Source organism: Callorhinus ursinus, unplaced genomic scaffold, assembly GCF_003265705.2.
Source record: "Callorhinus ursinus isolate GAN/ISIS: 27379988/994484 unplaced genomic scaffold, GSC_fseal_2.0 scaffold10, whole genome shotgun sequence".
NCBI classification, from domain to species: domain Eukaryota; kingdom Metazoa; phylum Chordata; class Mammalia; order Carnivora; family Otariidae; genus Callorhinus; species Callorhinus ursinus.
In genome coordinates this window covers 7,137,763-7,148,209 of record NW_027397072.1, presented here as the reverse complement: position 1 = coordinate 7,148,209, position 10,447 = coordinate 7,137,763, and the positions used below count along the sequence as shown (strand labels likewise).

Genomic DNA, 10,447 nt, shown 5'->3' with positions numbered 1-10,447 from the left:
CGCCGCCGCCGCCGCCGCCGCCGCCGCCGCCGCCGCCGCCGCCGCCGCCGCCGCCGCCGCCGGGAAGCCGAGCCTGCAGGAAGGAAGGCGGCGCGCGCCCCGGCCAGCCGAGCCGCTCGTCCGCCACCGCGCGCCGCATTGTCTCGGCGTTCGGACCCCGCGCTGCGCGCCGTGGTTCGAGGGCGCGCCCCCCGGGCCTGGCGGACAGGCGGGGCCGCGTCGCACCCTTCTGGGCCGAGCCGCAGCCCACCCCTCCGGACCCCACCCCACCCCGGGCTTGGACTCTTCCTGGGGGTTCCCCCCCCGCCCAAGACCGCCGGGCATGCCCGTCCGGGGGAGGGAGAAAGTATGAGGAGCTCGCCCCCTGCCGGACGGTGCGACCCACCCCGGGCCGGCACTCCGCGCGACAAATGCCTCCCGCGCCCCGCGGGGCAGCCCCCCTCGCCAGTTTGGGGTTCGGTGACAGTCACAAGAAATGAGCATATGGTGAGTGCTCCGGTGCCCTACGTAAAGTCATCTCATCCTCCCAGCCTCACGAGGCACGTAAAGCGAGAGTTATTTGCTTTATATAGAAAACAGTTTGCCCAAGAGCACACGGTGAAGGCCCCGGGGACGGCGGGGCTCCAACTTCGGTCCTGCTGCCTCGCAGGTCAGAGCGCCACAGAGCTCCTAGGCCCCTAATGAATATCCCAGTCGTGTTCCCTAATCTTACAGAAGCACAGATCGTTCTGGGTTCGTTGGAAATAGTTTTAGGGTACTGGACCAGGACCCAGCCTGAGAGGACAGCTGGATGCCCCGAGGTGGATTTTCTGTAGGAAGGGCAGTGAACCGGGGAAGGGCATGGGAACCGGAAAAAGCTCTTTTTCATATGGTTTCAGAGAGAACATGCAACAATGGCAGGCAAATCTCGTACATAACTGGTCCAGTATAGAGTTTGAATTAGTCTACAGATTTTCACATAACAGCTCTTAAGGAAATTTTAATAGTTATTTTTTAATATCCAGAAGCTCTGAAGACACCAGTCACATCAAATCACTCTATAACTCTACACCAGGCATGTCGCATGGTTTCTGTAGCTGCCAGCCATAAAACCAAGAGAAACTTGACAAAAACCTTTTGTGCATCTGAAAAGGAGGAAGTGTGAGAGACACGAAATTCAGTATGTCAGACAAAGCAGTCTCCTGACAAAGCGGCAGGACAGTGGACCAGTCAAACAATCTTTTTTAAGCGCCCATGTAAGAATTTGCTATATGACATGGCAGCTTGGGTCAGACGTTATGTATGGCCTTTGGTATTTTAGTAGCATTGCCTGTGAAATTTAGCTGTCCGAAATAGCTGCTTTAGTGCATAGCTTTTATTACTGCACCAGGCAATAAGTTACAGTTTTTAAAACCATAGCATCTCTGCTTCTTTTAAGTGTTTTCCCTCTTGGTGGGTTTCCTCTATAGGCAACTTTGTACAATCCAAATCCTGCCCATGTTTATATTTATACATCCTCCCCTACACCAGGCCGACTCTGTTTTCCTCCTAGCTAGTTTTACAGCTACAGCTTTTGTTGTTGACACTGGAGAATATTCCGGATAATTTTTCCAGTCTTGACTCTTAGAGGGCTAGTATCTAGTAGGCCCTGAGGATTTAAGACGAGGAAGACGTGTTTTTCCTTGGCATCTAGGACAGCATTAGCCAGACTGATCAAGATTTCTTTTACAGGGACAAAGTTGAGCATGGTGTTCTTCTCCACTCTCTCTTCATAGGCAACTCCTGTTCTTGTTTCCTGTAGTTTAGTATAACTTTTCAGGTATCTTTACAGGAACTTCTAGTAGCCACAGAAATAAAATTGCAAAGCTGCAATGTATTTTGCAAGGAGGGCTGGTGGGAAGCAAGTCACTGCCAAGTCCACTGGTATTGCAAAGAGGACACATGTGACAGAACGTGAAAGCAATGTACTCTCACAGACACCCCTGAGAATCGCAGAAAACCTTGCTCCATGCAAAAGCGGGGAATTAAAGCAAGATCAGAGCAGGACACAGCTAAAGTGTCTCTGAAATTAATATAATGAGAATGAGTAGTTTCCAACACAGAATAAAATTAAAGTTGAACGTGGCTCAAGAAGACATTACACACACACACACACACACACACATTTTTTTAATGCATTAAGGGAAGAACTTACTGATAACATCATTAAAGGCCTGTACTCCCTTATCAAGAACTTTCACATCTAAGTAGCACTGAAAACCTAAAATTTTGAAAATAAATCTCAGTCATAAAATTGACCTGAAATGAACTGACATGAAGCTATTTTATAGTCTTGTTTATCCCACTTCATATGAATATTCATGTTTTGCTACAAAATATAAATGTGCTTGATTATGGAGTATTGCCCCAGACCCTACTGGGGTTGACTCAGAATATCCAGTGTATGTGCTGTATTACCATTCTAAAATCTGAAAAGCTCTAAATTCCACACACATCTGGCCCCAGGAATTTCAGATAAGAGGTTGTAGGCTTGTATTACTTAAAAATAAAAAAATTAAAAAAAGGAAGAAAAGAAAAGAAATGTGGTGTTGCAGACTTGTCATTTCCAGGGAAGAGGAAAGAAACTCTCCTCTCAAAAATGACATTTTCAGCGGCTCACTGAGTCTGGCCAACAGCCCATTTTCCAAAGGAATTTTCTGCCTCCAGTAGTTCTCAAGAGCCTGGGGATTTTTTACTCCCAGGTCAAGGTATAAAATATGTTCTTAACTCTGAAATGTGCTTGAGGGTTGGCTGGTTTAGCACAAGACTTATCCAGTTCACTTGCTATTAATTTGTGAACAATTACTCTTAGAATGATACATAGAGCTATGCCTTAAAAGAATTGTGGTAAAATGTGTAATGAAATAAGGGGGAGGGGGACCCACAAAAACCCTAGTGATATAACATGTAAGTATAACCAGAAGTTTCTTTTCTACAGTTTAATGACATTCTCCCCAAAACAGTGTTACTAAAGGGACGCACTTATCCCAAAGTGAGAGAAGTTTGGATACGTTTACCACAATGATCTCACCTTGCACTTGAGGGGGAAAAAAATATCACACAGAAACTATTTTACAAATGAAAACTTAGGTTTTGATATCAGCTTTGCTTCTCTGTGACTTGGATAAGTAAATTAACCTCTCTGGATTCAGTTCATTTGTAAAATGAGAGAAGCTGGACTAGCTAATTTTGAATCCCCCTGATTCCATGATCCATGTTTTGTGTTAGTTTGAGCACAAAAGGGAAAATGCCACGAGGGCCATATTATTACTGAGCATCTAATCATTGGTCCCAGACATGTGAGAATGAGCATGTTTTAGAGGCTGTTTAAAGCTAATTTTTGAGAATGTTGTCACTTTATTAAGCTGGTAATTTTAGATGACAAACTGATTTATTCATAGCTGACTTCACATTAAGATACTTGAGGTCTGTTCGTTTTTTTGTTTTAACAAAGCAATTTCTCTGGGTAACACTCTTGATTGCTGAACTGCAAGAGGCAGTTCTAGAAAAATGAGGCATAATCTGCTCTATGCTGGAGCCGGCTAGAGCTGATTCCAGAGAACGACAGTTAGGTTTTCAGACACTTGGCAAACTGCTGATTGCACCCGTATGGTAGAAACACTATTCTAACGGTGTGCTACTATACATCTCTTCCCAATTCCACATTCTGGCAGCTTGAAATTGTCCATGGTGAGAGTATTTACAAAGGCTAAAAACCAAGGTTTTATTTATTGTTGTGTTGATTGTCTAAACTTAATAAAGTGGTAGGAAAATGTTAATAACACAGATTAAAATCGTGTCATGTCTGTAACCTTTACGTTGTGAACAGTGAAAATATCTGAGGTCATGTTCTTCTAGTATTTGCAAACTGTGATACGATTCAGCAAAGAGGTTGCTCATGTCATTGACAGATGAGTGAAGCTACAGCGTATATCTTTATGGCTTCACTTTTGTCTTATTTATTAACATGGACAGAAATATCAACCAACATTCATGTTGGAACTACACTCATTTGTCAATGACATGAGCAAGTTCTTCGCTGAACTGGATAATAATCAAGCATTTATTCGTAGTCTTATTTTGTCATATCATGGTTGAGTTGCAAACACCGATTGGCCATGAATACAAGAGTTCAGCAAAAAGAAATGAAAGCATTCTGTGAGAATTAATTAGTTGTATGGAATTTATCATAACGAATATTGTATAATTTGGTATTATTTATAAATCGGGTAGTGTATATCCCTTATGTCAGTGAAAGTTAAAATAAATGTATGTATACACACCTCCCCCCCCCCCCCCCCCGCAGGTTGTTAAACATTTACCAGCCCACTACTGAATATAATTGTATCTTCCCTGCCAGGAGGCAGAGCATTAGACCTTCCCGCTCTGAGTCATGCTGATGGAATAAAGCCCAAGTGGGACAAAAATCTCAATAAATTGGACTGTACATGCAAAGGCAACTTGTGTTAATAAAAATTATCTTAGGGTAATTAAGAAAATGCCATTTGTTGTTTTCAAGTACTTGGAAAAACACAATTAAGTGCCAACAGAGGGTGTGGTCTGTTTTAATGAAAAAACGAAGAAAGTTTAATTAGCACTCTGTCTGTAAATAGATTCTGCTAAAGCTTTTAAAGAGTGCTTGCATTAATTTATTTTCTTGCAGCAAATCACTGGCTTCCCCCTCAACTTAGCTCCATTCTCAGGCTTCCTAGGACACCCTCAGGTGGCACCGATTCCCACTTGTGCCTCATCTGAACACCATATTCCTGCCCTGAACAGCTCCGGTGGCTCTCTATTGGCCACAGGATACAGTTGAATTCCTTAGTCGCAGTCTGTGCCAGGCTTTTCCCCAGCTTCCGCCACTCTTACCTTCCCTCGGCCTTGCTCTCACCCAGGGTCCGCAAACTACAGCCCAGGGGTCAGGTACGGGCCTCAGCCTGACTTTATACTGACCTTGAGCTGGGAATGGTTTTGACATTTTCCAATAGTAGAAAAAAAAATCAAAAGAAGAATACTATTTCGTCACACGTGAAAATGATATGCATCTCAAATGTGAGCATTGATAAAGTTTGATTGGCATACAACCACACCCATTCACTTACAGATTCTCTGTGATGGTGGAGTTGAATAGTCGTGACAGATTCCGAAAGGCCCGCATACCTAAAATATTTACAGTATTATATGGCCCCTTACAGACAGAGTTTGCTGACCGCATTTTAACAGCACTAAACTTGTCATTTTTCCCCAACTCACAGAGCCCTTTTTTGATCCATGACGTGAACACGGTTGTCTGCCTTTAATCTCTGTTTCCTGGAGGGCAAGTCCTAGCTTCCCCGCTGCTCTGGCCTCATCCTCAGCCACTCACCCCCCCTGCCCCCAACCGAGTAACCCACACCTGGGCCACACCTAGCTCTCACTGGACTGGATTGAACTTGAGTTCATCAAGTATTTCCTCCCCACAAGACCCTGAGCCTGGAGTGCTCTCCTCTTGTCCATCTGCCAACCTTCTGATCATCCTTCAGGATCAAACCCAAACCTCCTTTCCATGACGCTTTTAAACATTCTAGGCCAAGGGGCGCCTGGCTGGCTCAGTCTATAGAGCATGTGACGGGGTCCTGAGTTCAAGTCCTCCACTGGGTGTAGAGCCTGCTTAAAAAATGAACAAACAAACATTCTAGGCCAAATCAACCACCTCCTCCTCTGTTTCCATGGTGCTTTAGACATGTCTCCAGTGCTCTTGTTAGGAAATGGAATGGCGTGCGGGTCTCCCTCCCTTACTTAGTACACTGTAAAAGGCCTCTCCTGCCCTTCCTCCCTCCTGTGCTCACCCCCTCTCCCATTCTCTCTGGTGTGTGAAGCAACTGGGTTAGCCAAATAAGGAGTCAGACAAGATGGGTGCACTTATTTCACTCAACTGATAAGTCTCTACTTCACTCTGGAAATAAAATGCTTCAGCTCCCCCAGAGCTCTGGATGCTTCCATTTTAGAAGCATTCATATTGTATCATAACTAGCACATTTGTTTTCTCATGTCACTGCAGTCGCTAGACTAGACTCCTGGAGGAAAAGGGCAGGTCTGTGTGCCTCTAGTTCCAAACACAAGGCAGGCGCACAGTAGACGCTCAGTAAGTGTTCGTAGAATTGAATCGCATGTAAGTGCTTCTTTTTCAGCATACAAAATGAGAGAAGACATAGCGATTCAACAGAAAATCCATAGGTTTGAGAGATAGGAAGGTGAGTAGGCTTTTCCCACGATGGGGCCTTCTCCGTTGGCTCAAGTATTCTGGAAAAGATATGTTTGTAGAGGGAAATCTCGCATTGGATGGTGGAGAGGAGGGGATTGTTCGATGACCTGACCCCTTCAGAGACTGAAATGTGCAGCTTTCTTCCTTTGCTATGTGAAGACTTACTATGCTGCTAGTTTCAAGATGGCAGTGGTATGACATCATCACCTGTGAACTAAAGTGTTCATGTCCCCTCAACCCTTGTTGCTCCAAGCTGTTCCGGACCAGCAACAGCATCACTTGAGTGTTTGGTGGAAGTGCAGAATCCCAGATCTAGTGAATCAGAGGATGCACGTTAACAAGACCCCCCGGTAATTTGTTTACATTTTAAAATTTGAGAAGGATTTTTCTCGTGTACATAAAGGATACACCCCTTGGCTTTCCCATCCTGTCAGAGGCCCAATATTCCAAATTAGGTAAACTATACTGTACTGAAGGGACTTGATAAAACCCAAAGGATTACGGTTCTTTCCAATCCTGAGATTTATGAAGGCTTCTCTCAGTTGAGTTGCCATGCTAAACTACACTTTGTCTAGTTACTGCTCTACCGCATTGCTCCGTAATTCCACTAATATTTCCCAACTACCTCCTATATGCCCAGCACTGTCCTCAAAACGAACATGTAGCAATGAACAAGCCAGAGAAGGTCACTGCTATTATCAAACTTAGGTTCGAGCAGAGACAGACAGATGGTAAATACATAAATAAAGTTTCATGTGAGTCCCCTTGGCAGAAATGAAACAGGGTGATGTACTAAAGAGGATTTAGGGTGGATGAGGAGTTGCTACATTAGAGAGGGCAATCAGGAAAGACTTCTCAGAGGAAGCAGCATTTGAGCTGAGTCTGGGAGGAAGAGAAGGAACAGGTGAATGTAAATTACAGAGGCTCATACAACAAAGGAACAGCAAGTGCAAAGTCCCCAAAGCAGGAGCTAGGTAGACATTTAGAGAAAGGTCAGAGCAGCTGGGATGTTGTGAGCAAGAGAGAGAATATAAGATGATACTGGAGAGGTGGATGGTGCCAGATCCCACAAGTGAATCTTTGGGATTTTCCCACGTGCAGAGGCCTGGGAGGGTTTGCTTTATACTTAAAAATAAGATCACTTGGGCTGCTCTTGGAAAACCAACCGCAGAGGGGCAAGTTTTAGAGGCAAAATAGGTGGATAAAACACTAATCAGCAATATATACATTGGACTTCATCAAAATTAAAGACTTTGGTGTTTCAAAGAATACATCAAGAAAGTGAAGAAAACCCCCAGATTGTGGGGAAATATTTGCAAATATCTGATAAGGGACTTGTATCTAGAATATATAAAGAACTCTTATAACTCAATAATAAAAGACAGACCAATGGAAAAAATGGGCAGAGAATCTGAATAGACCTTTCTTCAAAGGAGATGCACAAATGGCCGTAAAGCACGTGAAAAATGCTCAATATAATTAGTCATCAGGGAAATGCGAATCAAACCACAATATGATACTACTTCAAATTCACAGTATGACCTTAATAAAAAAGACAGCCAATAACAATGCTGGTAAAGATGTGGAAAAACCAGATCCTCATATACTGCTGGCAAGAATGGAAAATGGTGTAACTGCTCAGGAAAACAGTCTACCAGCTCCTCAAAAGTTTGAACACGGAGTTCCAACATAAGCCGGCAATTCCTCATCCAGGTACATATACACCCAAAAGAAATGAGAGCACACGTCCACACAAAAACTTGTCCGCAAAGATTGATAGCAGCATTATTCATAATAGCCAAAAAGTAGAAACAACTCAAATGTCCAACAACTTACAAGTGAACAAACAAAATGTGGTAAATTCATATAGTGTGTGTTGGTTTGCAGGGGCTGCCATGACAAAGAGCCACAGACCGGGTGGCTTAGACAGAAATGTATTGTCTCACACTTCTGGAGGCAAGAAGTCCAAGATGAAGGTGTTGGCAGGGTTGGCACCTTTGAGGACTGTGAGGGAGAATCTTCCGTGCCTCTCTCTGAGCTTCTGGTGGATGGTGGCCACCTCTGGCATTCCTCGGCTTACAGGTACATGGCTCTCATCTCTTTGTGTTCACATGGTGTTCATCCTGTGTGCACATCTCTGTGGCCAAATTTCCCCTCTGTATAAGGGCATCGATCATACTGGAGTCAGGAGCCACCTACTCAATATGGCTATGTATATGTATCTGACCTCCAGCATGACTGATTATATGTGCAGTGTTCCTGTTTTCAAATAAAGTCACATTCTGATGTGCTAGGGGTTAGGATTTCATCGTATGTATTTTGGAGGGACACAGTTCAATCCATACAACTGTAGAATATGATTCAGCCATAAAGAGGGATGAACGTGGATGAACCTTGAAAACACGATGCTAAGGGAAAGAAGCCAGACATAAGAGGACACATACTGGATAATTCTATTTATGTGAAATGTTCAGAATATACAAATCTATAAAGACAGAAAGTGGATCAGTGGCTTCTTATGGCTGGAAAAGGGATCCAGGAATAAGGGAGGTAATACTTAAAGGATATGGGGGTTCTCTTTTGGCGATGAAAATGTTCTAAAATTTATTGCGATGAGGGCTGCACAAGTCTGTGAATACACTAACAATTACTGAAGTGTACACTTTCCATGGTTGAATAGTAGGATATGTTAATTATATCGCAATAAAGCCGTTCCCAAAACAAAACACAAATTAGTGTTATAAAAAGTGTTAAAGACTAAAAAAAAAAAAAATGAGGAATTGCTGGCTCATGTTGGAACTCCGTGTTCAAACTTTTGAGGAGCTGGTAGACTGTTTTCCTGAGCATTTTTTTTTTTTAGGTTTTGGAGTCCAAAGTTCAAAACCTGACCCTGCAACCTTCTGTTACCTTGAGCAGATTTCTCGAAGAGCCTTAGCTTCATTGGAAAGGTGCAGATGGGGAAGGGATGTAGGACCACATACGTAGCAGGGCTTTAAGAACTGGAGACTATCTCGGTCAAATAGTTGGCACATAGTAGTTGCTCAATAAAAGATATTGTTAGTCATATGTTTTACACTCTACCCTAAAAAACAGAGTGTTAGTCCATCACAGATAAATCATTCTTCGGGTCATTTATTTTTTTTAACTGGTCAAATAAGGGCTTTTTAATGCCTCTCAGGAAGCAAACTCCCAAAACGGAGCCAAACCTTAGAAGAAAAACCTATTCCCTCACGTTATACATGCCACAGGAGGACCCAACTCTGTGCTGCTTTTCTGCCTCTGACATCTCTTCCTGACTTTTGTTTTTACTCCCTCAGCTGATAATTGAAGCTGTCAGAGAAGGCTCGCGCGGCTCAGTATTTCATTGACGAATTCCACCTGGGACTTCTAGAGCATGTTGCTGAGTAGGACAAAGAGAGAGAGAAGGCCCCTCAGGAAGGAGCCCACATTCAAGGCAGTGGGGGATTGGAGTGTCTGGCTGGTCATTCAATCTGAGCCAGGAGGGTTTCTCAGCACCAGCATCCGAAGGGACGGGCCTGAGTCAGCGTGAATCTGAAGAGCCACAGGAAGCCAGCAAGACACCTGGAGACTAAGTCGCTGAAATGAAATTAGAGTAGACAGTGATTCCCGCCACAGGCCTAAGCATTTCCTAACACTTTCAAGGGAAAATGAGAATCAGATAGTGCTCTGGTCGTGAGTCAGACATCTCCGTCAAAATGCCAGTAGCCCCAAGGTCAAATAATATCAAGGGGCACAGTTCAAAGCAAGGCAGCGGCGTCCACTGATGATGTACTGTGTGCCAGGCACTGTGCTGGACTCTGGAAACACGAGGCACCTGGGGTTCACACACACAAACCCACAAGGCCCTTCCTCAGGAGCTCAGGGTCACAGAGAAACATGGCCTGAGCCACACCAGGGCACCTATGACTTTGTACCGTATGAGCTGGTACCTCCCCCCAAATTACATTTACTCCTAACTCTCCAGATGTTCTCCTTTGTTTCATCCCACCACTACGCCCCGGACAGGTCCTGGCCAAACCGTCCTATGGTAATGACTCATAATCCAGCAGCAACGGCCTCATTTAGAATAGCTTATGCAGGAACGATCGCCTCATGAGCTTTGAGGAGATGCAGAGTGGTTGGCAAACCCCCTCACCTCTGAACCCTGTTCTGAGTGCTTCTTTC

At 44.2% G+C, this 10,447-nt stretch overlaps 1 long non-coding RNA gene across 1 annotated transcript; it reads left to right on the top strand.

Annotated features, from left to right (window-relative positions):
- Positions 1-72: 72 nt before the first annotated feature.
- Positions 73-10,244, top strand: LOC112820575 (uncharacterized). Its single transcript, XR_003207197.2, has 2 exons — positions 73-486; positions 9,580-10,244. It is a non-coding gene; the product is annotated as an uncharacterized lncRNA (long non-coding RNA).
- The last annotated feature ends 203 nt before the right edge of the window (positions 10,245-10,447 follow it).